This window comes from Phyllobates terribilis, unplaced genomic scaffold (assembly GCF_046119375.1).
Source record: "Phyllobates terribilis strain yellow unplaced genomic scaffold, ASM4611937v1 Scaffold_160__1_contigs__length_4322635, whole genome shotgun sequence".
Taxonomy (NCBI): Eukaryota; Metazoa; Chordata; class Amphibia; order Anura; family Dendrobatidae; genus Phyllobates; species Phyllobates terribilis.
The window spans coordinates 61,832-81,093 of NW_027362920.1; the positions used below are offsets into that span (position 1 = coordinate 61,832).

General features: G+C 46.2%; 1 pseudogene; it reads right to left on the reverse strand.

Moving 5' to 3' along the window:
- Window positions 1-19,262, reverse strand: part of LOC141207025 (dynein axonemal heavy chain 12-like) — a 63,258-nt pseudogene that overhangs the window by 25,052 nt on the left and 18,944 nt on the right.

Genomic DNA, 19,262 nt, shown 5'->3' on the forward strand with positions numbered 1-19,262 from the left:
ATCTACAATCACAGGGGTTGCACCAATTATATTTTTTCCAAAAACTTAGGTTATAAAATTATACTGATGCTCCACAACTACAGTTTCCTCCATCGGTTTGTGTTCTTCCTGCTCTATGTGGACATGTGATTTCTGTAGCCAATCACTGGCTGTAGCAGGTTACCACCGTAGTCACTGATAGGCTGCAGCAATCACATGATCATGTTGGGGATCTCATCACTGAAACCTGGAGGGGGACTGGTAAGTATAGCTAGTATGACATGACCTATAGATGGAAAAATACATATTAACCAGGACACAAGAAATATCGGAATAATCCTATATATTATGTTTTTCACTAATTATACCCAGGGACGTACGTACAGCATTGGTGCAGTAATTGATGCAAAAGGAGCCCGACCAAGTATTGAGGCATTTACTGATCAGACATTTTGGATTTTAAAAATATTTTTCAAGCTGTTGTTATAAAGTATTCTAATTTACTGAGATAATGACTTTTGTGTTTTCATTGGCTGTAAGCCATAATCATCAACATTAACAGAAATAAACAAGTGAAATAGATCACTCTGTAATGACTATATAATATAGGAGTTTCAATTTTTGTATTGAAGAACTGAAATAAATTAACTTTTTGATGATATTCTAATTTAGTGAGAAGCACCTGTATATTATATACTGGAATGTGATGATATTTTATGGTATCATAAGTAAAGTAATGTGAGATTCTGAACTTTTACTGTAGCATCAGCATCTATAACTCACTGTATGAAATCAGAGCAGAAGTAGCACTTGACCTCGACCCCAAGGGCCCCTGAATGGCACATGGCAGGTAGAGGCCCATTACAGATTATTTTTTTCTATTGTGAAACCTCCTTGAATCCAGGATTTTACTCACTCTTCATTCTCCAATCTGTGATTTGTCACCAGTCTATCTAGTAATATATTTGCAAAACTTTTTGCTTTGTCAGCCAGGCCTTGCTTTAAGTCATCGCAGTCGAGGTGTACCATGGTGAAGTAAGTGCGGGTCCCATGATATCTCTGGCCAGGGTGTGAAATTGTTCTATAAACTGGAATACAAATATACATCAGTCTCGTTTACAAGTGAGATTTCTGATTTGACCCTCAATTATTATCGGACACATTGCACCCCTCGCTCTGTAGGACTTAGGACAGTATTGATTCTAATGGGAATGGTAAGAAAATGATTCCTGAAACTTAGTCCTTGTTGCTGCGTCCACCCGACTCCAGCTGTGATCAGCTTATTGTCAAGGGACCCTTCAAACGAACCAAAGGGGGTCCCCGTAAAGTGAACCTGTCAGGTCCTTCAGGCATGCCAAATTCCTGCATTGACATCCACGGTATATATCTGGCAAAAATGTTTCTACCTTAAAAAACTAAACTTTTTATGTGCCGGCCGTCAAATGCAAATTGGGCATGTGAAATTAAGTATTATACACCTGTCTTGGGTATCCGAGCTCTGCTTCCTTCACTTCGGTCTGCTGTCCCGTGTTGTGCTCCACGTCAGGTTTTACAGGTTGTCCTGTGTAGCTCAGTGACATAATCTCCTAAATCCTATTTATGGACCGTTAGGACACACACCTGGGTCTTAGGATTGAGTTTTTAGACTTTTGTTTGGTGTGCTCCACCTTCTGCGTTAACTTTCTTCCATTCCTACTGGGTTACGCTACATCCATCCTGCAGCTCCCAAGATTCCTGAGTGCCAATTCCTGCTGCTCATGTGCCTTCCTGCTTACCACACCAACGCCTGGGGTCCGTGTGCCCACCCGGACCTGAGGCTTAGAAGATCCACCTCGCCAGGTGAGACTAAGATGCCATGATTTGGGTGTGATCTCAGCATCTGAGGTGGGATTTGTTTGTGGGAAGTGACGTCCCGCTGGACTAGTCCTAGATAACTTGCATATGATGAACGGCGCATACGCAGTCGATTTTTACTAGAAACATCAAAGCCAGTGTTGCTGTGCAGGGATGAGTTAATTTAATGACGGTTCGAGATAATATGCAAGAAGGTCCAATATGTAAAAAAAAAACACATTATGATCACACATACGTACCTCTGTGTATTCATCAAACTGTGCTCCTCGGATAAGAAAGTTTCTACTTTCTCCGCGGCTGAACCATCCACCAGCCAGCTGAAGCTTTCAACTATCAAATAATATAACACAGAATTTATAGTTGTATCTAGACTCATCTTAATGTCGGACGGAGAAAACTTTCAAAGAGGATTATACAGCTGATCGGACATGGATTTATGAAAGCAAGTTCTCTGGCTTCATCAGGTCTAAGAGATCAATTTGATAATCTACATTTATATGGTGAAATCTAGAGACAGATCCTCTTTGAAGTGCTTATTAGACCAATGATATATAGTATTTCTGCATGATAATGTCTGATAGATGAGGATCACACCTCTGGGAACCCCTAACACTGGGTTCAATGGCTTTTGGAAAGGTATCAGGATCAAAGCGTCCACAGGAAGATCACGCTGCAAGCGCCGGCAGGAGATTTCTGATTGTGATTGTTCCATCCCTTTCATAGATTCACGTCCAGCTTCCCATATGTTCCATCGCTTTAATACTTACGATTCACGTCCAGCTTACTGTATGCACCATCCTTTTAATTATTCGCGGCCAGCTTACCATATGTACCATCCCTTTAATGACTCACTTCCAGCTTACCATATGTACCATACCTTTAATGACTCACGTCTAGCTTACCGTATGTACCATCCCTTTAATGACTCACATCCTGCTTACCGTATGTACCATCCCTTTAATGACTCACATCCTGCTTACCTTATGTACCATCCCTGCAATGACTCATGTCCAGCTTGCCGTATGCACCATCCCTTTAATGATTCATGTCCAGCTTACAGTATGTACCATCCTTTTAATGATTCATGTCCAGTTTACCGTATGTACCATCCCTTTAATGACTCACATCCTGCTTAACGTATGTACCATCCCTGTAATGACTCATGTCCAGCTTATCATATGTACCATCCCTTTAATGACTCACATCCTGCTTACCGTATGTACCATCCCTTTAATGACTCACATCCTGCTTACCCTATGTGCCATTCCTGTAATGACTCATGTCCAGCTTACCGTATGTACCATGCCTTTAATGATTCGCGGCCAGCTTACCGTATGTACCATCCCTTTAAAGACTCACGTTCTACTTACTGTATGTACCATCCCTATAATGATTCACGTCCAGCTTACAGTATGTACCATCCCTTTAATGACTCACGTCGAGCTTACCGTATGTACCATCCCTTTAATGATTCACGTGCAGCTTACCATATGTACCATCCCTTTAATGACTCACGTCCAGCTTACAGTATGTACCATCCCTTTAATGATTCACGTCCAGCTTACAGTATGTACCATCCCTTTAATGACTCACGTCGAGCTTACCGTATGTACCATCCCTTTAATGATTCACGTCCAGCTTACCATATGTACCATCCCTTTAATGACTCATGTCCAGCTTACCATATGTACCATCCCTTTAATGATTCGCGGCCAGCTTACCATATGTACCATCCCTTTAATGACTCACTTCCAGCTTACCATATGTACCATCCCTTTAATGACTCACGTCGAGCTTACCGTATGTACCATCCCTTTAATGATTCACGTCCAGCTTACCATATGTACCATCCCTTTAATGACTCATGTCCAGCTTTCCGTATGTACCATCCCTTTAATGATTCACGTCCCGCTTACCATATGTACCATCCCTTTAATGATTCACGTCCAGCTTACCATATGTACCATCCCTTTAATGACTCACGTCCAGCTTACCATATGTACCATCCCTTTAATGATTCACGTCCAGCTTACCATATGTACCATCCCTTTAATGACTCATGTCCAGCTTTCCGTATGTACCATCCCTTTAATGATTCACGTCCCGCTTACCGTAGGTTTGGAAATGCCTGAATGGCTGGTGCAGATTGTGGCTGACGGCCTCCTTCAGCTTCAGCGCGGCAGAATCAAAGATGTAATCAGGGAGTTTGGCCTCGATGATCTGAACCGTGTTACTACCAGAAAGCCACGGCTGCACCGTCTGAATGTTCTGGACAAAGAAGAACGTTCTATAAAGTGACATGAATACTGCAGAAGTCTCTAATATAAACCCCCTGAACATCCACCTATTATGATATAAATAAATCAAAAACTCCATACAAAGCTCCATATCCTCAGCATAGACATGGAATAAAAGCTGCCATGCTGTGTATCCTCAGTGGCCACTAAAGGGAGCTTAAAGGCCATCTGTCACCCCAAAAATTCAGAGTTAACCACTTATACATTTAAAGCGCACCTGTCAGCAGGATTGAGCTCAGTAAAATACATACATTGCCAGGTGGGTGCCACTACACTGATTAAAATGATACCTTAGTTGATTAAATCCGTCCTGTGGTTCTTGTGTAACCTTTACTTTCAGTTTGGAGATAATGATATGCTCGTGCTCTGGGGCGGCCTGTGGGGGGCACTCTATCTGGTGCTCTGCTTACATATTCATCTGTATGCTCCTATGACACCTTACTGTTTCTTCACTGACCTGCTTCCTATTTTACATAATGCATCTAGTAGTGTGGGGCTAGGTAAAATAGGAGGCAGGTCAGTGGACGATCAGTGAGCTGTCATAAGAGCATACACATGAATATGTAAGCAGAGCACCAGATAGAGCGCCCCCACACGCCGCGCCGGAGCATAAGCATATCATTATTTCCAAACTGAAAGCAAAGATTACACAAGAACCACAGGACGAATTTCATCAACTAAGGTATCATTTTACTCTGTGTAATGTCGCCCTCCTGACAGTGTATGTGGTTTACTCAGCACACTCCTGCTGACAGGTGCACTTTAATGGGGGACTGGAGTGGAGAGCCATCCCTTCATGGGGGCCCACCGGAGGATTCTCCAGTTCTCCTGTTGGCCAGTTCGAGCCTGTAAAAGTGTTCATGCTATCCAACTCTTCTACTTATAATTCTCATATATTTTTGCAATGTGTATTACAAAGTCAATATACTCGTTGTCCTATCCCTGCATGGGGGCCCACCGGAGAATACTGCTGCGGACGCTCATATACTAGGTGACAGCCAATAGCAATTGTAAATCAGCCAGTACTATATATTTTTTTTTGCTGTGATATTCCAAAATGGTGGCAGCAAATTTCCATTTTTTTTACTGCAGTTTTTACCTGTGAGTCACACATGTACCTACTATAAAAAGTAAGTTGTCAGCATTGAAAAAAATCCTGATTCCTGAAGGGGCTTGGAGATCCGAGTTAATATAAATAGTACAACTTCTTCTACGTCCTGGAAGCTTGGATAGAAATCCATTTTCTCGTCATCAAATGTAAGTTGCATTTTGAAGATTGGTAAAAATTGCAGGTCTATCAGGTCAAATAAACGGACATAAGTTTCTACAGTTTTCTGCAGAAGGTCTCTCACCTGTGGGGGGAGAAATCAGCAAGTATATATTAGTGTTTATAAGGAGAAAAAATACATGACTACGAGAGTGGTGCAGAAAACAGGGAGATGGACTGGGCCATAAGAGAAGAAAGCTACGTGACAACATTTACTGTGGGTGGGAACTCCTTCATCCCTTCAGGACCGGGTAATTTTTTGTTTTGCATTTTTTCCTTCTCTTCTTCAAAAAGCCATACATTTTTTAATTTTTCCATTGATATAGCTGCAAGAGGCTATGTAATGTGCTGTAGCTTAAACCCTTCCCAACATATGACATACTGTTATGTCATATGTCATGTTCCTGTAGATGTGCAAAATTTGGACCTGGGCCCCCACCAGCATGTTGGTCAGATGTATGGGCCCTTGTAGCATTCTAGATCCGATAATGATGCGCGTGTTCGCCTCTGCCTTGGATGTTTCCTGTAATAATTTCCCCCATCATAGCCCCATCCTATAATAATGTCTCTCATTCTAGGCCCCTTCCTGTTATAATATCCCCTATCCAGTGCCTCTTCCTGTTATAATATCCACCTTCTGTGTATAATAGCCCCCACCCTGAGCCCCTTTCAGCAATAACGTCCCAATCCTGGGCTCTTTCCTGTTATAATGTCCTTGGTCCTGGGCCTCTTACTGTAATAATGTCCCCCATCCTGGCCCCTTCCTATAACAATGTCACCCATCCTGGTACAATGCCCCCCATCCTATAACAATGTCTTCCATCCTGGTATCCTGTCCCCCATCCTAGGCCCCATTCTGGTATAATGACCTCCATCCTTGTGCCCTTCCTGGTTTAATGTCCTTCATCTTGGCCCATGTCATGGTATAATGACCCCCATTCTGGTATAATGCTCCCTATCCTGGGCCGCTTCCTTGTACAATGCCCCCCATCCTGAACACCTGCCTTGTATAATGCTCCCCATCCTTGGCCCCTTCCTTGTGACATGCTCCCCATCATGCGCCCCTTCCTTGTATAATGCTCCCCATCATGCGCCCCTTCCTTGTATAGTGCTCCCCATCCTGCGCCCCTTCCTTGTATAGTGCTCCCCATCTTGCGCCCCTTCCTTGCATAGTGCTCCCCATCCTGCGCCCCTTCCTTGTGTAATGCTCCCTATCTTGCGCCCCTTCCTTGTATAATGCTCCCCATCCTGCGCTCCTTCCTTGTGTAATGCACCTCATCCTAGGCTACTTCCTTGTATAATGCTCCCCATCTTGCACCCCTTCCTTGTGTAATGCTCCCCATCCTGCACCCCTTCCTTGTATAATGCTCCCCATCATGCGCCCCTTCCTTGTATAATGCTCCCCATCCTGCACCACTTCCTTGTGTAATGCTCCCCATCCTGCACCCCTTCCTTGTATAATGCTCTCCATCTTGCGCCCCTTCCTTCTGTAATGCTCCCCATCCTGCGCCCCTTCCTTGTGTAATGCTCCTCATCCTAGGCTACTTCCTTGTATAATGCTCCCCATCTTGGGACCCTTCCATGTCTAATTCTCCCCATCCTGGGACCCTTCCTTGTATAATGCCTCTCATCCTAGGCTACTTACTTGTATAATGCTCCCCATCCTGGTACCCTTCCTTGTCTAATTCCCACCATCCTGGGCCCTTTCCTTGTATAATACTCCCCATCCTGGGCCCCTTCCTTATATAATGCGCCCCTTCCTTGTCTAATGCTCCCCACCCTGAGCCCCTTCCTTGTATAATGCTCCCCATCCTGGGACCCTTCCTTGTCTAATTCCCCCCATCCTGGGCACCTTCCTTATATAATGCTCCCCATCCTGGGCCCCTTCCTTGTCTAATTCCCCCCATCCTGGGCCCTTTCCTTGTATAATGCTCCCCATCCTGGGCCCCTTCCTTGTATAATGCTCTCCATCCTGGGCCCCTTCCTTGTCTAATTCTCCCCACCCTGAGCCCCTTCCTTGTATAATGCTCCCCATCCTTGACCCTTTCCTGGTATAATGTTCTGTCGTTCTTTTCCAATGCATTAAATAAACAAAAATAAATGATTCTTCTTACCTTCCTCCGCTCCCATGACATGCGGCGTCTTCTTCTGTAGCTGATCTCAGTGTGCCGGCACGGGCAGCGCATGACGTCACTTCCATGCGTCGCTCGTGACTGGCACGCCGACATCAGCTACCGGCCTTTGATTGTCTGGCGGCATGCATTGCAGCTCAGGGACCCGGCATGTCCCTGCGCAGCAATATACTTCAGCCGGATGTGCGTCCTCAGACTGTGGATGTGCCATAAATATATGAGATGGGAATACCACTCTGAGTCTATGTGTGATCCAGAGATACAATAATGAACATGAATCCTTATATATCACGGATCTTGCAGCCGCCTTTACCTGGTTGGACATAAGTGTCGAGACGCAGTTATAAAAGGAATCCAATTTATCCACTTTAATCAACTGCAGGGCATCTTGATTGGCAAATAGATTGATCACTTTGGGGTACCAAGTGTTCAGCAACTTTTCTTCTGTCTTGGCACAAGCCAAGGATACGCTGCTCCTCAGGGATTCACATTCTACAGGACCCCTGGACCTGACAAAGAATAAAGCACTTTATCATATTAAACCTGACAGGGCACACCTGTGAAGTGAAGATCATTTCCGGTGACTACCTCTAAGCTCATCAAGAGAATGCCAAGAGTGTGCAAAGCAGTCATCAAAGCAAAAGGTGGCTACTTTGAAGAACCTAGAATATAAGACATATTTTCAGTTGTTTCACACTTTTTTGTTAAGTATATAATTCCACATGTGTTAATTCATAGTTTTGATGCCTTCAGTGTGAATGTACAATTTTCATAGTCATGAAAATACAGAAAAATCTTTAAATGAGAAGGTGTGTCCAAACTTTTGGTCTGTACTGTATATACAATATACATATATTTATATACACATATCCAGTATAGATATATATATATACACACACATATATACAGTATACATATATATACACATATATACAGTATACATATATACACACACATATACAGTATACATATATACACACACATATACAGTATACATATATACACACACATATAAAGTATACATATATATACACATATATACAGTATACATATATATAAACATATATACAGTATACATATATATACACCCATGTACAGTATACATATATATACACACATACAGTATACATATATACACACACATATACAGTATACATATATACACACACATATACAGTATACATATATACACACATACAGTATACATATATATACACCCATATAAAGTATACATATATATACACATATATACAGTATACATATATATACACCCATGTACAGTATACATATATATACACCCATGTACAGTATACATACACAGTATACATATATATACACCCATATACAGTATACATATATATACACCCATATACAGTATACATATATACACACATATACAGTATACATATATACACACACATATACAGTATACATATATACACACATACAGTATACATATATATACACCCATATAAAGTATACATATATATACACATATATACAGTATACATATATATACACCCATGTACAGTATACATATATATACACCCATGTACAGTATACATATACATACACAGTATACATATATATACACCCATATACAGTATACATATATATACACCCATATACAGTATACATATATACACACATATACAGTATACATATATACACACATATACAGTATACATATATATACAGTATACATATATACACACATATACAGTATACATATATACACACATATACACTATACATATATATACAGTATACATATATATACACATATACAGTATACATATATACACACACATATACAGTATACATATATACACACACATATACAGTATACATATATACACACACACACATATTGTCACGCTGTCTCTGTATACTGGAGGTAGGGGGCCTAAGCTGACCCTAAGCTGGGGCCCTGACTAATCCCTCAACCTGGAGGTACTGTTAAAGGTACAGAGGTCCAGGCCGCCAGCGTAACCCCTACCTCCTGAGGATCCCTGCACCTAAGTAATCTAGTCCTGAGAAGGACCCCGATCACAACAAAAGGGGACAAGTAATAATATGCCCACACACAGTACTTAGACGAACGAGACAGTACAAGGGAAAAACCAAAACCACCTTGCATACAAAAACTACACAACTACAACAGAGGGAACACCAACGGGAAAGGAGATAAATGATAAAGCGAGGAAGGGAAAAAACACTCCAAATGCACTTATCTCTGAAACTCCAAATACCACGATCCGCTCTGTTAGTCTGCATGAAATGCTTTCACCGACACTTCCCTAACAGACCAGCAGGCATTTGAAGGAGTCTCACTACAGCAGCATTGATTGCAGCTGGGCGAGGCTGGACCTCGTCTAGCACAGAGAGAGAGAGAATTAACTCCCTCACTGCCGAAAAACACAAAGCACCAAAAAGTCAGCTGCGAGAAGTCAGGCTGTGTAATCGTGATGATCTTCGTGGCGACACACCCGTGACAGTACCCCCCCTTCTACGAGGGGCCTCCGGACCCTCAGGGCCAGGTTTATCCGGGTGAGTCGTGTGGAAGGCCCGAACTAATCGGTCTGCGTTAATATCCGACGCAGGAACCCACATCCTCTCCTCAGGACCATACCCTTTCCAATGAACCAGGTACTGAAGGGACCGGCGATTAAAGCCTGAATCGATGATCCTCGATACCTGGAACTCCAAGTTACCCTTGACCACCACTGGAGGGGGAGGTAAAGGTGACGGTACCACCGGCGCCACATACCTCTTAAGCAACGATCTGTGGAACACGTTGTGAATTTTAAACGTAGGGGGGAGGTCAAGACAGAATGCCACCGGATTAATAATAGAACTGATTCTGTACGGCCCGATGAACCTGGGACCCAGTTTCCAGGAGGGAACCTTAAGTTTTATATTCCTGGTAGACAACCATACCAGATCGTTCACACTTAGGTCCGGACCAGACACTCTCCTCCTATCAGCCATACGTTTGTATCGGTTCCCCATAGTATTCAGATTCTTCAGCACCCCTCTCCATACTGAAGCGAGTGATGAGGAAAATCGTTCCTCCTCAGGAACCCCCGAAGAGCCCCCCCTACTGAAAGTACAAAACTGGGGGTGAAAACCATATGCCCCAAAAAACGAGGACTTACCAGTGGACTCGCTCCGCCTATTATTAAGAGCAAACTCTGCCAGAGGTAAGAAAGAAGCCCAGTCCTCCTGGTTCTCTGACACAAAACACCGGAGATATGTCTCCAAGCTCTGGTTCATACGTTCCGTCTGACCATTGGTCTGAGGATGAAAAGCCGATGAGAACGACAAATGCATCCCCCGCCGTGCACAAAACGCCTTCCAGAACTTGGACACAAACTGAGACCCCCGATCAGACACCACCTCGGAGGGTACCCCGTGAAGCCTCACAATCTCCCCAATGAACACCTGCGCAAGAGTTTTAGCATTAGGGAGAGCCGGAAGAGCGATAAAATGTGCCATCTTGCTGAACCTGTCCACTACAACGAGTATGACCGTTTTACCCGAAGACGGAGGGAGGTCCGTAATAAAGTCCATAGACAGATGAGTCCAAGGACGCTCCGGGATCTTCAAAGGTAAGAGGGCCCCAGACGGACGGGTATGTGAGGTCTTAGAGCGCGCACAAACCCCACAGGACGCGACAAAAGTTACCACCTCCTTATGTAAGTTAGGCCACCAAAACCGACGCGAGAGGAGATCCACAGTTGCTCTACTCCCCGGGTGTCCTGCAAAAACTGAGTTATGGTGTGTCTCGATCACCTTTTGTCGCAACTGATCTGGAACAAACAGTCTCCCCGGAGGTCCAACAGGGGCGTCCCCCTGAGCCTCCAATACCTCCTCCTCCAGCTCAGAGCATACTGCCGAAACCACCACCCCCTCCTGAAGGATAGGAATCGGGTCGTCCGTATTCCCGGCCCCAGGGAAACTACGAGATAAGGCATCCGCCTTTACATTTTTTGTCCCAGGACGATATGTAACGACAAAATTAAACCTGGTAAAAAACAATGACCACCTAGCTTGTCTGGGATTCAGACGTTTCGCGGACTCCAGATATAGCAGGTTCTTGTGATCGGTGATGACGGTGACCGGATGGACTGCCCCCTCCAAAAAATGGCGCCACTCCTCAAAAGCTAACTTAATGGCCAAGAGTTCCCTATTGCCGACATCGTAATTCCTCTCAGCGGACGACAATTTTTTAGAGAAAAAGGCGCACGGATGCCACTTACCAGGGGACGAACCTTGTGACAATACTGCTCCCACCCCTACCTCGGAAGCGTCTACCTCTACAATGAATGGCTGTGACGCATCAGGTTGAATGAGTATGGGTGCCGAGGCAAAACATTTTTTCAAGGAGGAGAATGCTTGACAAGCCTTGTCAGACCACCTAGAAAAATCCGTCCCCTTTTTAGTCATGTCTGTGAGAGGCTTAACCATGGACGAGAAATTACGAATGAACTTCCGGTAATAATTAGCAAACCCCAGGAAACGTTGTAGTGCCTTAAGATTCTCTGGCCGATCCCACTCAAGAACTGCCCGCACTTTCCCAGGGTCCACACGAAAACCGGACGCTGAAACCAGGAAGCCTAAAAACTGGAGTTCCTGTACGGCGAACACACACTTTTCCCATTTGGCATACAGTTTATTATCCCGCAAGATCTGTAACACCTGCCTAACGTGCTCCTGATGAGACACCAGATCCGGCGAGTAAATTAAGATATCATCCAGATATATGACAACAAACTGTCCCACCAGGCGGCGAAAAATGTCATTAACAAAGTGTTGGAACACCGCCGGGGCATTAGTCAGACCGAATGGCATGACAAGGTTCTCATAATGCCCCTCCGGAGTGTTAAACGCCGTCTTCCACTCATCCCCCTCCTTCATCCTAATCAGATTGTACGCCCCCCTGAGATCCAACTTAGAGAACCATTTGGCGCCCACGATCTGATTTAAGAGATCGGGAATAAGTGGGAGCGGATACGGATCTCGGACCGTAATCCGATTAAGTTCACGGAAATCCAGGCAAGGGCGTAGGCCTCCATCTTTCTTCTTAATAAAGAAGAACCCCGCAGCCACCGGTGAAGATGAAGGTCTAATATGCCCCTTAGCCAGACTTTCTGAAATATAATCCTTCATGGCCTGCCTCTCAGGACCAGAAAGGTTATACAACCTAGCTTTAGGTAACTTGGCCTCAGGGAGCAGTTTTACAGAACAGTCATACTCGCGATGAGGAGGTAGTTCCTGACACCCTTTCTCCGAGAATACATCCTCAAAGTCCGCCAGAAATGGAGGTAAGACCCAAGGAGTAACCGCACCGATGACCGTGTTCATGCAGTTTTTATTACAGAATTTACTCCATTGGCTTATCTCTCTGGTTTGCCAATTAATAACCGGGTTATGCTTAGTTAACCAAGGAAGGCCCAACACTATAGGAGTGGGAAGACCCTCCAACACGTAGCAAGACAACAGTTCTTTATGTATCGCCCCCACTTGAAGTTTTACGTCATGCACAGCTTGCAAAAAACTTCCCTGACCGAGAGGCCTGGCATCGATCGAGAATATGGGGATGGGTTTAGCCAACTCACTCAATCGCATACCTTGAACCCGGGCAAACCAAGCATCAACCAGATTAGCCCCGGCCCCACTATCCAGAAGAACAGATATCCTCTCAGTTCTCGTACCCACCACCACCTCCGCCGGTACGAGAAACTGAGACGAACCTAGGGACGAAATACCTACTCCCAGATTGCCGTCCACCACACAACCTGGGATCAACAGTTTTCCGACGACTCTTCACTCTGCAAGGGACGGGATGGACACCCCCCAATAAAATGTCCCTTTCTCCCGCAGAAGAAACACCTTCCTGTCTTATGGCGCACCACCGGTCCCCTCCCCCGAAATGATGTCCCTCCTAATTGCATAGGCTCCTCTGGACTGACCAGGGGAACCACCATATGAGGGGACCTTGTAGGAGGTGGAGTCATCACAGGGGGTAGAGTTATCCCGCACCTCTCCCGAAGCCGTCTGTCAACGCGAATAGCAAGGGCCATAGCGGCTTCCAGTGACGCGGGAGAGTCATACTGTGCCAACACATCCTGTAATTTGTCGGATAAACCTTGACAAAACTGGCTCCTAAGAGCCGGGTCATTCCACTGGGTGTCCGTGGCCCACCTACGGAACTCCGAACAGAATTCCTCCGCCGGACGATCTCCCTGCTGAATCCTACGTAACTTAGACTCAGCAAGGGAGATCCGATCTGGGTCATCATATACGAGTCCCAGAGCAGCGAAAAACCTATCCACTGACTGGAGAGCCGGGGAGCCCGAGGGAAGAGAGAACGCCCAAGATTGTGGGTCCCCTTGTAGGAGCGAGATGACAATTCCCACCCTTTGTTCTTCACTCCCCGATGACCGAGGCCGCAGCCGAAAGTACAACTTGCATGCCTCCCGGAAAACAAAAAACTTGTCCCGCCCCCCAGTGAACCTGTCAGGGAGAGCTACTTTAGGTTCTGGTCCGGCTTGCTCGCGAGGATACAAAACCTTGGACCTAACGTCCGCCAGCTTCATGGACAAACTCTGCAACTGCCGAGCTAGACCGGCTACTGGATCCATGGTAGCTGGAGAAAAACTAAGTGGTCGGTGAAAATGTCACGCTGTCTCTGTATACTGGAGGTAGGGGGCCTAAGCTGACCCTAAGCTGGGGCCCTGACTAATCCCTCAACCTGGAGGTACTGTTAAAGGTACAGAGGTCCAGGCCGCCAGCGTAACCCCTACCTCCTGAGGATCCCTGCACCTAAGTAATCTAGTCCTGAGAAGGACCCCGATCACAACAAAAGGGGACAAGTAATAATATGCCCACACACAGTACTTAGACGAACGAGACAGTACAAGGGAAAAACCAAAACCACCTTGCATACAAAAACTACACAACTACAACAGAGGGAACACCAACGGGAAAGGAGATAAATGATAAAGCGAGGAAGGGAAAAAACACTTCAAATGCACTTATCTCTGAAACTCCAAATACCACGATCCGCTCTGTTAGTCTGCATGAAATGCTTTCACCGACACTTCCCTAACAGACCAGCAGGCATTTGAAGGAGTCTCACTACAGCAGCATTGATTGCAGCTGGGCGAGGCTGGACCTCGTCTAGCACAGAGAGAGAGAGAATTAACTCCCTCACTGCCGAAAAACACAAAGCACCAAAAAGTCAGCTGCGAGAAGTCAGGCTGTGTAATCGTGATGATCTTCGTGGCGACACACCCGTGACACATATCTATAATATAACCGGGGATGCGTGTTTCTGTCCGAAGCCTCTATAGACTGCGCATGCGTGACGCGCAGTCTGGCTCCAGAGAGAAGCACGCATCCAGTCGTTACAGGTAACAGGAGGTGTATGGCGCCGGAGATCGCGGTATGCGTAGACACTGAACGCATACTGCGATCTCCGGCGCCATACTTACATACTTACCTGACCAGGAGGAGCGTTGCCTCGGTGCCTCTCTTCGCTGGAGACCGGGGGGGGGAGTGAAGGTGTCGGACCGGCGCGTGCGCATTGCGCTATTGGCGCCATTTTACTGAAGACACATTTGCAAATCGCACCGCACAGCGCGGTGGCGTACAGAGAAGAAAAGTGAGTATAACTGTTTATTTTTTTCGTATGTGTGTACAGTGTGAAAGGGATGAGGGGGCCGCACATAACAGGATTGTGGGGTCAGGAGACCATGCATATATTAGGATTGGGGGGGTGAGGGGTACCACACATACCAGGATTGGGGGTGAGGGGTACCACACATACCAGGATTGGGGGTGAGGGGTACCACGCATACCAGGATTGGGGGGTGAGGGGTACCACGCATACCATGATTGGGGGGTGAGGGGTATCACGCATACCAGGATTGGGCGGTGAGGGGTGCCACACATACCAGGATTGGGGGGTGAGGGGTGCCACACATACCAGGATTGGGGGGTGAGGGGTGCCACACATACCAGGATTGGGGGGTGAGGGGTGCCACACATACCAGGATTGGGGGGTGAGGGGTATCACGCATACCAGGAATGGGGGGTGAGGGGTAACACGCATACCAGGATTGGGGGGTGAGGGGACGATGCATACGAGGATTGGGGGGTGAGGGGACCATGCATACCAGGATTGAGGGTGAGGGGTGCCACGCATACCGGGATTGGGGATGAGGGGTGCCACGCATACCGGGATTGGGGATGAGGGGTGCCACGCATACCGTGATTGGGGATGAGGGGTGCCACGCATACTGGGATTGGGGATGAGGGGTGCCACGCATACTGGGATTGGGGATGAGGGGTGCCACACATACAAGGATTGGGGATGAGGGGTGCCACACATTCCGGGATTGGGGATGAGGGGTACCACGCATACTGGGATTGGGGATGAGAGGTGCCACACATACAAGGATTGGGGATGAGGGGTGCCACGCATACCAGGATTGGGGGTGAGGGGTACCATGTATACCAGAATTGGGGGGTGAGGGGACCATGCATACCAGGACTGGGGGTGAGGGGTGCCATGTATACCAGAATTGGGGGGTGAGGGGACCATGCATACCAGGATTGGGGAATGAGGGGTGCCATGTATACCAGTATTGGGGAATGAGAGGTGCCATGAATACCAGGATTGGGGGGTGAGGGGTGCCATGCATACCAGTATTGGTGGGTGAGGGGTGCCATGCATACCAGGATTGGGGGGTGAGGGGTGCCACGCATACCAGGATTGGGGGGTGGAGGGACCATACATACCAGGATTAGGGGGTGAGGGGTGCCATGCATACCACAATAGGATGGGGGCAGCACAAATACCAGGATGGGAGACCACATACCAATAAAAATGCTCGCCCCCCGGGAATTGAACGGGTTCAATAGCTAGTATATATATACACGCATATATACAGTAATACAGCATATACATACACTTATATATACTGTATATACACACACACATATATACAGTAATACAGCATATACATACACACATATATACTGTATATACACACACACATATATACACTGTATATATACACACACACATATATACAGTAATACAGCATATACACACACATATATATACTGTATATATACACACACACATATATACTGTATATATACACACACACATATATACTGTATACATACACACACATATATATACTGTATATATACACACACACATATATATACTGTATATATACACACACACACATATATACTGTATATATACACACACATATATACAGTAATACAGCATATACATACACATATATATACTGTATATATACACACACACATATATACACTGTATATATACACACACACACATATATACAGTAATAAAGCATATACACACATACATATATATATACTGTATATACACACACACACATATATACTGTATATACACACACACACATATATACTGTATATACACACACATATATATACTGTATACATACACACACACATATATATACTGTATATACACACACATACACACATATATACAGTAATACAGCATATACACACACACATATATACTGTATATATATGACGCGCCCCCTGGGCCATGTTGCGCTGCGTTGCGCACGCGGGGGATACCCGGAGCCGGATCTCGATGGGGGTAGTAGTCCTTGTGGCGGTGACCCGGTCCGTGCCCAGGGTGTCAAACTAAGTGGCAGTCTATGGCAGTAGATGTTAACTTGGATGTCGACTACGCCACCCGTTGAGTGCGGCTTTGCAGCCGCCGCTGCAGAACAGTCCGCTGAGGCCGGTGGTATGGGTGCAGCGATGATGGTATAACCCCCAACGGGAGGGGTATGGCCTCAGGGCAGCAGGTGAAGATGATGGGGGTTGTGACGGTCAGTAAGAAGAGTCAGAGTCAGGAGATGCAGTTTCAGGGGTTTTACTCACAAGTGTTCTCTCAGTCACTCTGGCCTTGAGTGACCACCCGAGCCGTGCTGCGTCCACCAGGTCCTGGACTCGGCTAACCCCCAGGCAGTTCTGAAGCGTGGTCCTGAGCTCCCTTCTCTCTCTCTGTCTCTGGCCGTTCCCACCAGGGATCCACCTTTGGCTGGCTCCCTCGGGTCTCTTAGTGGTCAAACCTCCTCTGGGTTCCCTGACCCCATGCTTGGTGTGCCTTTCTGGTGGATTTGGTGAGGGTCGTGGCAAATCTTGACCACGACCTCCGGTTCCTGGCTGAGGATAAGTGGCCTCCACCAGTTCGGGTTCCGGTACCCGTGTCCGCCAACCCTTCACCCTTTCTGGTCTGTTTCTGGGTTCTTGGGGTTCCCTCTGTCTTTCTCTCTGGGTCCTTCTTTCTCCTCTCTCCTCTGCAGGCTTGGCTCTGGAGCTGGGCCCAGCCGGAGCCACAGCTCCCTGTCAGCCCTCCTGGCTGAACTCTTCTGCTCTGCTCCTCAGGCTAAAAAAACCCTGTCCTAAGATGGTGCCCACCTTATATACTCCCTCTATGTGTGAGCCCAGGTGACTAGCACCCAATGAGCTCCTAGCTTTACCCAGACTACTCCCCCTATCTGCCCCTACACTACTGGGATGTTCCACCCCCCTCCCACTCCAGCCAGGGACAGACGCTGTCGTACCTGCACATATACTTGGTGGGAGTACCGTAGTTCTGTCCCCCGGAAATGGGATGTATGTAGTCCATGCAGCCTACTGAGCTCAGTCCCACACTTCATCCTTACCCGGGAGTGGAATACCACACCTCTGGAGTGAGGTGCAATACCCCTGTAGCAGCCGAATCCTCAGGGTGCTACATATACACACACACATATATTTACTGTATATACACACACACACATATATACTGTATATACACACACACACATATATACTGTATATACACACACACATATATATACTGTATATACACACACACACACACACATATATATACTGTATATACACACACACACACATATATAGCTACAGGCCCCGCAGCGTCCTCTGTGTCTCTGTACAGATATAAGTGTAACACGTACTGGATCCAGCACAGGTGACAGTCTGCCATAGAGCTGACGTGCAGTACATACACTGTGTTATGGGGGCGCTCACCTGTGCGGACCCCGCGCTCCGGCCGCTACTTCTCTGCTCATATAAGGTCTCTCTTTCTGCCATTAAATAATTCGGTTGTCATGGCAGCGGAGGCGGGGCGTTGGTAGGGGGCGTGTCTGGTATAGGGCAGATTGGGGCGGGGCTGTCATGCAGTGCTTGTCTCATCGCTGTAATTTCCTGCTGATGCCACCTGGTGGACAGCATTGGTCAGTACACGCTGAGAATGCTCACATGGTGGGGGAGGGGCAGCTTATATATGTATATATACAGTCACAATGCAGCTAGGGGTGTGTTCACTCAGTGTTTTTTTAAACATTTTTTTCCACATTATAAAACTCAGAGTTGTCAGGAAAAGCATTGCATGTATTTTTGATGTATGCCTCATACTAAATACATTTTTGAAGATTTTTTTTAATCTTCCATCCTATACTCGGGCTCTGGCTGTATATTGTTGTGGCCCCGGGACTTGCTTAGATCCGCTGGGTGGCATTGCCAGCTATATTGCAGTAAATGGGTGACCTGAAATCCCACATTTATCCTGTGACCAGTTAGGGACTGTATTTTCTTAAAGAAGGGGCTCGTGTTATTAATCCCAGACAATCC